This window comes from Tenrec ecaudatus, chromosome 8 (genome assembly GCF_050624435.1).
Source record: "Tenrec ecaudatus isolate mTenEca1 chromosome 8, mTenEca1.hap1, whole genome shotgun sequence".
Lineage (NCBI taxonomy): Eukaryota > Metazoa > Chordata > Mammalia > Afrosoricida > Tenrecidae > Tenrec > Tenrec ecaudatus.
The window spans coordinates 25,869,431-25,881,947 of record NC_134537.1 but is presented as its reverse complement, the minus strand read 5'-3'; the positions used below and the strand labels follow the sequence as shown (position 1 = coordinate 25,881,947).

At 45.3% G+C, this 12,517-nt stretch overlaps 1 pseudogene; it reads right to left on the bottom strand.

Moving 5' to 3' along the window:
• Positions 1 to 3,417: 3,417 nt before the first annotated feature.
• Positions 3,418 to 11,694, bottom strand: LOC142454672 (5-hydroxytryptamine receptor 3C-like; annotated as a pseudogene).
• Between the last annotated feature and the right edge of the window lie 823 nt (positions 11,695 to 12,517).

Genomic DNA, 12,517 nt, shown 5'->3' with positions numbered 1-12,517 from the left:
TGACTCCTGGGCTCCAGCAGGGTGATCTTCATCAAGGACATACCCAGGTAAGCCCCTGAGAGAAACTGCCCCTCGCTGGCCTGGCGAAGGGAAATGGACGTTATCCAGTTTCCAATGCAGTCTTCTCTCAGCCCTGGCTAGTGTTATGGTGAAATGCCATAAGTGGATTTCCACTCACAGCACATGATGTACAACAGAACAAAACACCGTCCAGTCCTGCACAATTGTGCTAATGTTTGATCCCTGTGTTGCAGCCACGCTGTTAGTCCCCTCGACCACGCATCCTGTCTTTCCAGGGACTGATCTCTCCTTATAACGTCTCCAAAGCACATGAAATGCAACCTCCCCATTCTTGCCTCTAAAGAACAGTCTGGCTATACTTCTTCCAAGACAGATTTGTTTGTTCCTTGGCAGACCATGGTACTCTTTTTTTCTTTTGTAACTGGCATTTTAGTGGTTGGTTTGAGATCAGTACAGAGATATTATGAACAATTTGTACACAATTCTTAATGTGCGTGTGCGTACCCAAATCTTAAAATTGCATGTTGATACAATTCCTTTCTAAATTCCAGTGACTTTCAAGCTTTAGATTTGGATGCAATATTTTAAAAAGAGATGATAAAGTATCATTATCTTCAAATGTTGATAAGTGTTACATCTTAAGTCCCACTAATTCACTATTTAATGTCTCACACACTGCACATCCTGATGTTCAACCATTCACAGCACATAACAAAGTGATCAGGAACACTGAACTATGACCAGAGGGGCTACAGAATGCACACCGTGCTGCCCAGAGAGCCAGGCTGTTGTAGTGGCTGTCAGGCACAAGTCTATTGAAGCAACAACATAGAAACAAAAATTTAAATATTCAAGTCATACAAAATGCATGACAATGACTCCAAATTCCCATTAAGTATGTTTTGCATTAGGGACACAAAACCTCTTTGTCCATCCCATGAAATGTTATGTTGACTCCCAAGATAGTCGAATCTTCCCACAATTCAACATCCCACTATTTTCTGGTGTACCAAAAAATAAACAACCACTAAATGATTTCACGTCTTAAAACAAAACAAAAAACATTTACACCAAAAAAAGGGGAGAGAAAGTGGGTTTTCCACCTTCTTAAGAATATTTCTAGAGTTACGAAAAAAGTTGCGTTTACAAAATAGTTGATGGAAGTATTCCTCTGAATTGTACAAGAAGGAAGACAACGGCGCCCACTGGAAAGACATGGTAGATAAGCAGTCATCAGGCCCGGCTTCTTCTCCTGCTTCATCAGAGGCTGGGCTCTCCTCCTCTTTCCTTCCTCCATTTTTGGCAGGTCAATCCTCTTTCGTTTCTTGGTGAGTGACTTCAGCCTGTTTCCCCTTCACTCCCCTCTTCCCTTTTGCTTGTACTTTTTTGTCTGAAGATTTACTTATCCTTTCCTGCTGCCTGTGTTGGCGTTGGCTCCATTTTTTGCAAGCTCAGGTTGTGTGGGGTAGCCAGCCCCCCACAACTAATCACAGATTCAGTAAGCACAATTATACAGTTGAGATATATACAGATTATAATAAAGTCACAGAGAAATAGGAGAGATAGGAGAGAGAGAGTAAAATAAAGTAGTCAGACACTTTTCATGGTGGCATGCTCACCTGGACGGCCATGATCTCAATACCCAGGTCCGTGCACAGCATGGGCAGAGGGTAGGAGAGAGAGCAATTTATTGCTAACCAAGGCGTATATATTTTTTGGGGTGTGCATGCCTCCTAATTTCAGGTAAAGACACGTGACAGGAAAGGGGTGTACAATAGGCAATATGAGCAATAGGAGGGGGATATGCAATGGGCATAAGCGTAACAGGAAGGGAATGAGCTGGGGGTGTACACATAGTAGGAAGGGGAGGGACTAACGGTATACATGTGACAAGGGCAGACCATAGATTTATGATGGTGGCCTAACCTTGGTCACCCTTGAGTGGGCTTGACCTTGCCTTTGGGCTCTCCTTCAGGGAAGCAATCCACTATCCTTATCAGAAGGGTAGGACAGACTATACAGTCTGATTGCTCTAGATGGCTGATAACCCTTAGGAAGAATAACCTCTGACCTACTTTTCGTTGACTTCCAAGTGTAGTCCTTCACCATGTGTAGCAAGCAGCTAGGTTTGGCATATATTTGGGGGAGATAACTTAGGAGAAATCTTTCCATTTTCCACAACAGGTTTTGCTGACAAACTTGCTGATCCCATCTTGGGCTCCTCCTTCACCATCGAATTTGGCCGTGCTAACCTTCCTTTTGGGCGTCTTGGCTGTGGGGACGGCGGGGCCCCGAGAACATTCTCGAAGCTGGGTTGCACTCGCGCTCCATGGTACTTTCACGATTCTTTTCCAGCACCGTCATTCAAATGTATCCCTTCTTCTTCTGTCTTCTTTATTCCATGTCCAACTTTCACACACATCTGAGGCAAATGAAAATACCATGGCTTGGGTCACGTGCACATGAACCCTCAAAATAACACCCTTGCTTTTCAATAACTGTTAAAAATTCAATAATTAATTCAACAATTGTTAAAGTCAGTTGGATTGCCACAAGCAATTCAATGGAGGCTTGATCCACACGGGGAGTCTGCAAGTGGTTTTGGGGCTTTCACTGTCTCCTGCAAAGGGTGCTTTGAATTTAAGCTCTCCTGCAATTGAAGAGCATTGGCAAATGAAACAGTCACTTCCCCCCACTTCCCTGTCCCTGTCACATCACCAAGTAGTGCTGTTTGCTTTGTAGGTTTACGGAAACTCCAAACAATTGAAGCCTGGACCTAACCCTAAATATTGATAATAATGGATAGTAACCCTTCTGAATGAAACAGGAATCTGTGAATGTATACTGATACAGATGGACAAATGAAAGTAAAAGAGAAGGGCAACCCTCTTGTGCATTAGAATGCCAATGATTGTATGAGTCCCTAATAAAATGTAAAAAAAAAAAAAACCACGAAAAAAAACCCCAAAGAGAAGCTACAAATGACTTCTCTTATTTGATGCATCATTATTAATAAAAATAGATTTTCCGAGCTACATGCTAATAAACTGAATCAGAACAGTGAAAAAAAAAGAATGCCAATGACTAAGTGTAAAAGGAATCAGGGAATTGGGAAATCCCCGTTTTGTAAGGACCATAGGCCCCCAATGGTCTTTCAGTGTGTTGCACTGTGGTGGCTTGGGTGATGCTGTGGTGCTGGAAGCTGTGTCACCAGTGTTTCAAATACCAGGAGACTCACTTATGGTGGGCAGGTTTTGGTGAACGTCCAGACTAAGACACACTAGGAAGAAAGACCTGGAAATCCACTTTTGGAAATTAGCCAGTGAAAACTTGATGCCCCCAATAGAGCTCTGTGTCTGACTTTCTTGTCTCCAGCACATCATCAGAAGGGATCAATCAGTACAGGAGAGCCTTATGCTTGGTGCGGTGGAGGCCTACAAGGCTGGAGGAGACACCCCGGGAGCTAGATGGGCATACAGCTGCAAGGATGCTCTCAAGGGTGAGGACAATGCAGAACCAGGCAATGTTGATCACGCTGAGCAGGAGCTAACACCACTGCAGCCGCTAACAGTGCAATCAAAATCAGACCACGATGGACTCATGCCGAACCACCAGTGGATGCGAAAACCAGTAGGCCAAAGTGTGAAGACCAGGACAATTACAGACTCTCAAAGTACCTCTCCACACAATACTTGTTTACGCACTTATAACTATCCCACACTTAGGAACTCTTCTCACAGTGGTGAGACCTTACAGACGCCATGTAATGATGCATGTTGGTTAACAGCCATTAGGCAAGGGACAAGCGGACATGGTGCATGTCTTAGGATGCCTGGAGAAGACCCAACACCATCTGTGAGGGAGTCCTGGTCCAAGTTGAAGGTGGTCTACAAAGCAACGATCCCCAATTCTTAAAAAAAAAAAAGTCAGGGTCATGAAAGACAAGAAAGACTTTCAGAGGACACTGGCAGAACCTGCAGATTAGATGATCATACTGGCTTGATGCCAATTTTCTGACTTTGGTGGTTGCTTCTGGTTGCCCAGGACATTTTTAATTTTTAAAGAGTTACACATTGAATTTTAAAGGTTAATGAGTTATTATTCTGCGACTCAATCTTAAATGATTTAGACATGCAATTGGGAAATCTGCATGAAGAATACACAGCAGCTCTTGGACTAGTTTTTGAAACATTTATGTATGTTTCAAGTCATTTTTAAGTGAAAAATAAATCAAGAAGAAATGTACGGAAGGAAAGGAGGCAGGGACGAAAGAAGTAAACCTAGAGAGGTCATGTGTGTCTTCTCTCTTCTTGAGCCCTGGTGGTGTAGAGGTTACACAATGCGCTGGGTTACGCATGGTCGTCAGTTTGAAACCACCAGAAGCTCCTCGGGAGGAAGACTGGGCTTTCTACTCCCATAAATAGTTACAGTCTGGGAAGCCCACAGGGGCCTCACTGAGTTTTGTCTCTTGTGCTGAAACTGCGTCCTAGGGTCCTGACCGACCAGGAGAGGGCAGCACAACTCTGGCATGGGTAGGGCCTTGGGTTGTGTCCCTGTGGGGCAGAGTGGAACTGCCCCTGTGAGCTTCTCAAACTGTTAGTCTTTATGAGAATAGGAAGCCTCATATTTCTCCCGCAATTATGATTATTATTTCAAATGTTAACTCGGTTGCATTTTTATTTTAATTTGAAGCTAGCATCTACTAGGCCAGCAGTTTTCAACTTGGGATTCACTTTACTTACTACTTTTCTTAGAGTAGGGGGGAGCATACTGATGAGGGGGGTGCCACTGGCGGGGAGTAAGTCATTCATCATGAGCCGGAAGACGTTGTAGCCCAGCAGAAGCGTTATCTTGAATGGGGCTCAGTTCTCACTCTCTGCCGGCAGGTAGAAGCTGAGGGCATAGATGGCAACCAGAAAGCCACCGGGCTCCAGCAGGTTGATGACATAGAGGATGCGCCTGTGGCTGATGGCCACCTGGTGAGGGGAGAGAGCAGAGAACCAGGTGAAGCCAGGCCCTAAGGAAGACTGAGAGATGGTTCTGGGCCTCCCTTCTTCAGTGTCCCACTAAGCATTCCCTCTGGGGCTGCATAAAGAGCAGCTTCAGATAAATATCAAATGTGCTAGTCTGGGTACTTTAGAGAAACAAATCCACAGAAACTCATGCATCAGAGAGAGTTTTCTATAAAGGGTGAGTGTGCAGCAAGAAAACATCCCAACCCAGTGCTGCCCAAGCCCACAAGTCCAACATTAACCCATATGTCCAATACCAATCCACAAAGTCCTCCTCCATCTCACAAAACACACTCAATGATGCCAACTGTAGGAGGAAAACTGAGTCAGTGAACGTGTAAGCATCTCAGCGCTGGCAGGGGTCTCCACACAGCTGCTCCAGCACCCAGGGCTGCATCGGGGTAGGTCCATGCGGCTTCTCCTCAGGGATATCTTGCAGAAAGCAAGCCTTGCCAGCTAAAGCAGGACACTGGCTAAGGCAGCTGCATCCTGGTCGGACCACCAGAAAGTAAGGGGCCCAAGAACTAGAAAGGCGAGGCTCACTGAGCCATTTATCCCTCCACCCTTCTATTAACCCCACATGTGTTTATTGGCCAGGTTGGCACAATAAACTTCCTCACCAAGCTTCCCTTGCACCCACCACAGTGAACCTTGGCCAACCTGGCAGGTCCAGAAAGGGAGGCTGGTTTGGGTGACTCAGGAGAGAGGAAGAGTCTGAGGACACAACACTCAAGGTCTTTCTGATCTTGGGGAAAGAAGACTCTGAAACTCAAGAGTGTGCAGAGAGGAGGGGCTTGGGGGGAGATGGTCATGCAAGAAACTGGGTTCACATAGAATATGATCTGATCAAAAAGACTAGAGCCCACAATCATCTTTGGAGTGGCCTTGTTGACGTCCATGGGCACCCATTCCCCTTGTGTGCAGACAATGTCACGGGAAGTGTCTACGATCTCCCACATTTCCTTGTCCATGTCCAGCAACATGTTACCCACTGCAAGAGAGACAAACATTGAGCCAACATGCCTCTGCTCAACACCTGCTCTGAGTGTGGACTCAGAGTTCTGGATTGAAAAGCGACCCTTTTCAAATTGCCTAATCAATTGTCTTCCTTGCTACTTACATGCTTCCCTGTCATTCCGGACTTCCTCAGAAAGTCCTATTCCCTACTCAACTCAGCTTTCCCATCCCATCATCCACACACCCAGAGTCAGCAAATCCCTTCCTGTCCATTTTTATGTGCTTAAAAAAATGCCTTGGCCTATTTTGCCCCAATGACTGATCTGATTTTCTCCATCCAAAACCCACTGTCATTCACCAGTATAGAGGAACGAGCTGAAGGTGAGCGTGCAGTTCTGCTGGTCAAAGGGGAAGTAAAAGCTGTCCAGGTTACAGATGCTGGTCACCCGCATTGGTTTGTTATAAATGATACGACCATCATTGGTCACATATGCTGGTCCACATCCATACCAAGTGGCAGAAGGAGAGGGAGCAAGTACTCTGGGTTTCACATCAGTTTGGATTTTTCTTCTAAGTGAGGGTTTCTGAATTTTGCTCAAGATGGCCTCTCCACCATCTTTCCTGACCACCAGTACCCATCCCAAGGGGAGAGGTTCACCGGCTGTGATCCTGCTCCTCCTAGGTCAGTGTTTGGTGGGCCCACAGTTTGAGTTTGTCCTGTCCTGCTCCTCTCCAGTGCATCCCCAGTCCTGATACCCACGATTTGATGATAAAGATGTCAGGGAACCACAGGTTTTCATTGTCATAGAGAGTTTATTGATGTCACCACATCCCTCAGGGTGCCGGCTGATGAATGGGCTATCCGAGATGTAGAGCATGGGGCACAGGAAGGTGAGTTATGGCTAACATCTGGAACTAGTTTGGGGCAACAACTCCTACCCTCTTCTTCCTTTGAAAAACACTTACATGGGATTTGTTTGAAAATAAAGGTATTCATGATGGGTATGTGGTAACACTTTAACCATTACAGAAAGATAGAACGTAAACATTATTATTCTTCCTTCATGAGCCACCTCAACTGGTCCCACGATGACCAGTTTCTTGTGTACCATTCCAGGAAAACCGGAATACATATTTCAACACTGATTTTATAGAGAGACTAACACTGCACACATTGCTGCTTTCCTTTTAGATCTCATTCTCTTTAAGAGTTGGTTCTTCTTCACTTCCTGGAGATGACCGACTTGCCTTCCCTAGCTATCAAAGCTGATGGGTCTTCCACTTCCCTCTGAAGGGAAATCTGGTTTGACCCCAGACAAAGAGAGACCACGAAGCTCGCACAGTAGTTTCCCGCTCCGCCACCCTCCTCCGCCCTGGATTTTCCACTTCTGGGATTGACATCCCAGAAAAGCTATTTGTCATCAGCATTGGCCTCATTCTGCTTGGATCTGTTGCCCCCCTAGGCCCTGTCAATGTCAGCAAATGTGTTTTTTTGCAAGCAGAGCTCGAAGAAAAGGGGAGGGAGAAAGACGGAAGAGGTCAAATCTTACACGCCATATTTAGCCAAATGACGTCAACAACTGAGTTGTGCATCCTGACAAAAGAAAGTCCCATCTGAGATCATCAATGACATGAAATCAGGTCAGGGATATTCAGTGTGGATGGAACATGTAGGAAAAAACAATAGCTCCCCCAAATAAAAGTATTTTTTAAAATTTAAAACAAACAAACAACAAAAAACAATAGCTCTCCTTAGAAGAATTTACTTCAGAGGATAGCACTGAAGCTATAGCTCAGGGAGAGGGACATGTCTAATCAGAGCACACAGGAGCAAATGAAGGGGGAGGAAGAGAGAGTGGAGCACATCCTGGCCCACCAAGCCTTGAGGACAATATCCCTGCTCAGAGAAGCCAATACATAGAGGAGTCACTGCATATGGCCGGCTCCACTTTGAGACATGACATCCTCCACTGACCCATAGCCCTACAGGGGACAACACTAGAGACACAGTGTGGGAATTGCACACAACCTGACCCCACCAAACCAAGGCAAAACACTAAGAGCGTGCAACAGAACAGCAAGGGGAGCAGAGCAAGGAAGTCCTGAGGGAATACCAAAAATAGACTTTGGAGCTAGGGTGTGGCACCCCATCAGACTCACCTGGAAAACACTCCTAAAGATCAACAATCAGACCTTGAACTATTTACAGGCTTTTCTTTTCTTTTTTTTCTGTCTTTGTTGTTATTGCTTTGTTTTCTTTTGTTGCTTTGCTCTGCTCTGTCTTGTTTTTCTGCATATTATTTTCTCTTCAGGTCTATCTAGATAAGATAAGTGGGATAAACAATCTGGAGGAAAAAACAATGGGACTAACAGTTCTTGGGGGACATGGGAGAGAGGGAGGGGGGAAAAGGAAGTAGTGTTAACAAACTCAGGGGCAAGGGAACAATAAGTGATCCAAATCAGTGATGAGGAGGGTGTAGGAGGTCTGGTAGGGATTGATCAAGGGCAATGTAACTGAGAGGAATTACTGAAACCAAAATGAAGGCTAAGCATGATAGTGGGACAAGAGGAAAGTCAAAGGAAATAGAGGAAAGAACTAGGAGGCAAAGGGCATTTATAGAGCTCTAAATACAGGCATGTATATATGTAAATATAGTTATAGATGATGATGGGGAGATAGATCTATGTGCATATATTTATAGGATTAGTATTAAGGTAGAAGATGGACATTGGTCCTTCACTCAAGTACTCCTTCAATGCAAGAACACTATGTTCTATTAAACTGGCATTCCATGATGTTCACCTGTCCGACACAATCACTGAAGACAAAGCGGGTGCATAAGTAAATGTGGTGAAGAAAGCTGATGGTGCCCGGCTATCAAAAGATATAGCATCTGAGGTCTTAGAGGCTTGAAGATAAACAAGTGGCCATCTAGCTCAGAAGCAACAAAGCCCACATGGAAGAAGCATACCAGCCTGTGTGATCACGAAGTGTCGAAGGGATGTTATCAGGCATCAAAGAACAAAAAAATCATATCATGAGGGGGAGAGAGAGGGATTGTGGAGTGGAGACCCAAAGCCCATCTGTAGGAAACTGGATATCCCCTTACAGAAGGGTCACAAGGAAGAGACGAGTCAGTCAGGGTGCGGTATAGCAACAATGAAACATACAACTTTCCTCTAGTTCCTAAATGCTCCCCCACCCCAACTATCATGATCCCAATTCAACTTTACAAATCCAGCTAGACCAGAAGATGCACACTGGTGCAGATAGGAACTGGAAACACAGGGAATCCAGGACAGATGAACCCCTCATGACCAGTGGTGAGAGAGAGAGTGGCAATACCTGGAGGGTGGAGGGAAGGTGGGGTAGAAAGGTTGGAACCTATTACAATGATCTACATATAACCCTCTCCCTGGGGGATGGACAACAGAAAAGTGGTGAAGGGAGATTTCGGACAGTGTAAGACATGAAAAATAATAATAATTTATAAATTATCAAGGGCCCGTGATGGGTGGTGGGGAGGGAGAGGAAAAATGAGGAGCTGATATTAAGGGCTCAAGTAGAAAGCAAATGTTTTGAAAATGATGATGATACCAAATGTACAAATGTGCTTGACACACTGGATATATGTATGAATTGTGATGAGTTGTATGAGCCCTCAATAAAGTGATCTAAAAAACAACAACAAAAATTAATAGGATGACTCACTTGGGGGATACATTTTTGGTAGACTATTCTCATAACATTCTCAAGGACAAATGCTTCCTGAAGATATGCCTCTACGTCGCCGCACCCATAGGACGAATCTGAGCTTTTCCAAAATCCACTCAGGGGCCCTCTGCTCCTTGCTGGACCAGTGCCAGGTTGGCTTGAGAGGCCAGAGGGTACTTGTTCTCTATTAGAAGCCTGTGGTAAGGATGTGGGAGGTGGGGGAGCCAGGGAGCCAGGGAGGCAGGTCTCACGACTTCTAGGGTGGCAGAAAGGGTGAAGGAGATGTTGACATGAGTATGGCTGCTGTAGCTGAGGATGCGATAGAAGGCCTTCTGGTTGAACACAGCCCGGAAGGCAGCTGGGTCCACTCAGCAGCTGATGGTGAAAGCATTCGATCTTCCTGTGGCGAGCAGAAACCGGTGAAATCGAGGTCACTGTGCTTTCTAAGTGGGAGGATTGCCAGGGTGGGAGCCCAGAGAGCATCTGCAGAGGGAGAGAAAAGTGGAAACTGAGAGAAGCAGGTTGCCCCGCTCCTTCCTGGGCCAAGACGCCTCACGGCCAGAGCCCTTGTTGCCAGGACCCGGGAGGATGCACCGGTGTGGTAGGCAAATGGAGGGAGGTGTTGTGGTGACCTGAGTCAGGGCTCGGCCTGTCCTTCCTGGGTGTGTGCTCCTGTCAAAAGCCTATCCAAACCCGTATGCAAACCGTCCTACCCCTTCCACACCCAGCATGCTCAGACGCCGCTGGGCTTTTACCCAGTCTCATTTGATCTCTCAATCTGACTCTTCTTCACAGCACTTCCCTCACACCCTCCCCCATTTTTCCTTCTCACTTTGAGGCTTTCCCATTTCCTGGAAGGAGCCCTTTGGGGAGAAGAACACAAGAAAGTGATGTGAACTATATGGTGCCTTCAGGAATCTTCCTGACGACTTTCCATGTGCTGTGCTCTGTGCTCTTCTCAAACCCTGTGACTTCCTAAACGATCCGTGGGGGCCGGTTTCATCACCCCAGCCCCAGGAGCTCTGTCATCATCCGCCTTGTGAAATCACACAAGGGCTGAAGATGAAATCCCAGAATCCTTCTGCCTGCCTCACCCACACCCACACCCACACCCGAACCCAAGGGAGACAGTGGTCGGTGTAAGACATGGAAAAAAAAAAGAGAGATAATTCCCAAATTATCAAGGGTTCATGGGGGAGGGAGGGGGAGGGAGGAAAATAATGAGGAGTTGATACCAAGGGCTCAAATAGAAAGAAAATATTTTGGAAAAGATGATGACAACATATGTACAGATGTGTTTGACACTATGGATATATGTATGGATTGTGATAAGAGCTGTAAGAGCCCCTGGTAAAATTTAAAAAACAAGATTGAAGTTGTCAAGGATTTTGCTTTGCTTGGATCCAATGGTAATGGAAGCAGTAGTCAAGAACTCAAATGACACCTTGCATTGGTTAAATTTGCTGCACCCACTGAAAACAAGGACGTAACTTTGAAAACTAAGGTGTGCCTGACACAGTCACCTCCCTCATGGGCATGTGGAAGTAGACTTTGAATAAGGAAGAATTAATGCATTCAATTAGGGTGCTGGCAAAGAATTTTGAAAGTCCTTTGGGCTGCCAGAAGAACAAATAAATCTGTCTTGGAAGAAGTACAGCCAGAATGTGCTGTATTTATATGTTTATCTTGTTGTTGCCAGAATGTGCTTTAGAAGGGATGAAGGTGAGACTTCATTTTGCTTACTTTGGACATGTCATCAGGAGCAATCGGTCCCTGGGGAGGGCCTTCACTGGAGGCAAAGTGGAGGGGCGGTGAAAAGGAGGGTGAGCATCTAGAAGATGGAATGGCACAGTGGCTGCAGCAATGGCTCGAACATGAGAACCATGTGAGACTGGCGCAGGGCTGGGTGGGGCTTTCTTAGGTTCCTCACAGGGTCACTGGAAGTCACTATTGATGGCAGCTAACAATACCAAGGGATGCTGGTGGCATGGTGACTTATGCTTTGGGCTACTAATCTCAAGGTCTCTGATTCAAACACAGCTGTTGCTCCACAGCAGAAAAGGGAGGCTCTCCATTCCCGCAAAGACTCTCATCCTTGGAAACCCATAAAGGGCAGTCCTTCTCCTATAGTCACTGTGAGTCACAATCAACTCTACCGTGTTGAGGTGTTATTTTGATCAAGGGGAAGTTGGGTGATGGTGGTAAGAAGGAATAAGACTGGAATCACCTGAGGTGGCTTAGTTCTCTCAGGTCCTGTGATTCAAGTCAATGGAAAACCACAACAACCTTATACAGGTAGGATCAAGTTTCTTCAAAGCTGAAAATTGGAGACACCTATCAGTTAAAGAATTATGGCCAGCTAAAAAGTGTACGAAGGCAAGGGCACTATGAAATGGGTAGTAGAATAAGTCAGTGATAAAGACTATGTTTATGTGCCAGGTTGTAGACATGAGAATCCTGATAGTTCTGAGTATTTTTTCTTATTTTAATATGAATATATTTGGGTACATAGTAATAATTTTTCTCTTCCCTTCCCCCATTCTCTTCCCATATAACGTAACATATACAATTAGCAGTTCATCTTTTACTCAGTGTTTAAGATAAAGATATCCAAAGGAATTTTGACTTGGAGCAAAGAAAAGAAATCACTCAAATATGAATCAAGGGCCTTTATATCTGCAAGGGCCTTTATATCTGCATATTTTTGGTTATATGAGTAATAATTGCATTGTTAGGCAGAAGCATGATTTTGCTATTGTTTTTATCTTGATGCTCCCAAACCCAAACCCATTGTCTTTGAGTGAATTCAGGC